The sequence below is a fragment of the Pteropus vampyrus genome, unplaced genomic scaffold (genome assembly GCF_000151845.1).
Source record: "Pteropus vampyrus isolate Shadow unplaced genomic scaffold, Pvam_2.0 Scaffold73, whole genome shotgun sequence".
In the NCBI taxonomy this organism is placed as follows: domain Eukaryota; kingdom Metazoa; phylum Chordata; class Mammalia; order Chiroptera; family Pteropodidae; genus Pteropus; species Pteropus vampyrus.
The window spans coordinates 846,281-847,550 of record NW_011888854.1 but is presented as its reverse complement, the minus strand read 5'-3'; the positions used below and the strand labels follow the sequence as shown (position 1 = coordinate 847,550).

General features: G+C 36.5%; 1 pseudogene; it reads right to left on the bottom strand.

The window, feature by feature from the left end:
• Window positions 1–871: 871 nt before the first annotated feature.
• Window positions 872–990, bottom strand: LOC111741111 (annotated as a pseudogene).
• Between the last annotated feature and the right edge of the window lie 280 nt (window positions 991–1,270).

Here is a 1,270-nt window from a genome sequence, read left to right as displayed (position 1 = left end):
GTTTATTAATACCTATAAATACCTGATATGATTTGCCTTCTTGAAAATTCAATTTGACCCAACTATGTCGATGATTCCCCAAAATGTTCTCTTTTCAATTCACAAATGTTTAAGAATATTAAGGTTAAATCAATAAAGAACAATTTAAATAAAGAGTACAATAAAATTCAGATATATTAACCAAATATTATTTTAACAAGAGGTAATTCAGCCAACTGCAATAAGTATTAAACGTATACTTAATGTCCCTTATGTCCCCAGTAAGGTCAGTTGTGAAGGACTACAATAGGTAATGGTAAAACAAGGCAGAACCCCTTCTACCAAGAAACCTAGAACATGGAGAGAGTTAGGGTCAAATGGTAACAGTATTTTAACTATTTGGCATATGCATAAATATGAATAAATAGGAACAGTCACAGAAGGGCGTAATAAGGGGTCTGATTTAATATTTCAGTATTTGCTGATGGCATTTAAGGGACACCCCTCTATCTCCGCAAACTGAAAGAAAACCCTGGCGTTTCCTACTTTGGTGCCCATGGAACATTCAAAGCACACGAGCCTATGCCTGCACATTTCCTTCAATTCGTGAAGTACGAGAACTCTCGCATGGTCCCACGCCTTAACCACAAAAAAATCACCAAGCCAGTCTCTTTTTTCTTGCTCTCTTCCAAACCATTTTCAGCTTAACGTGGGCGCCTTTCCTACACATACCAGAGAAACCCATTGTATGGTAAACCTTTTTTTTTATAATTTTTTAATTTTTTTAATTTTTTTTTTATTTTTTAGGCGAGGCAACGCTTGGTTGGCCTCACAGATTGCAAGGACCTTGCCAGTTTACAATCCCTTATTTATTATTTATTTATTTATTTTACACCTACAGCTCCTGGTCTTCCTAGGTCGTCTCCCATCCAAGTATTAACCAGGCCCGGCCCTGCTTAGCTTCCAAGATCAGATGGGATCGGGCTTGTTCAGGGTAGCATGGCCATAGACCTATAAACCTTTTTATGCCTTCTTAGTGTGTGTGCTGTTACCAGTCTTAACATTCAAGCCAAATTTTGAATAGGGGTTCATTTCGTCTTCGCAGGATATCCCAAACAAAGGGACACAGGAAGGACTCCTTGCTAAGAGCAGGGTGTTCAATTTATTATATGAAAAAAACTTATATGAAAATAATTTAGGTAGAACTAATATTGTAACATTTTCTTCTGCCTGGAAATTTATTTTAATAAAAAATAACCTAAGAACAGATATCTGAACGCTCCATTTCTTA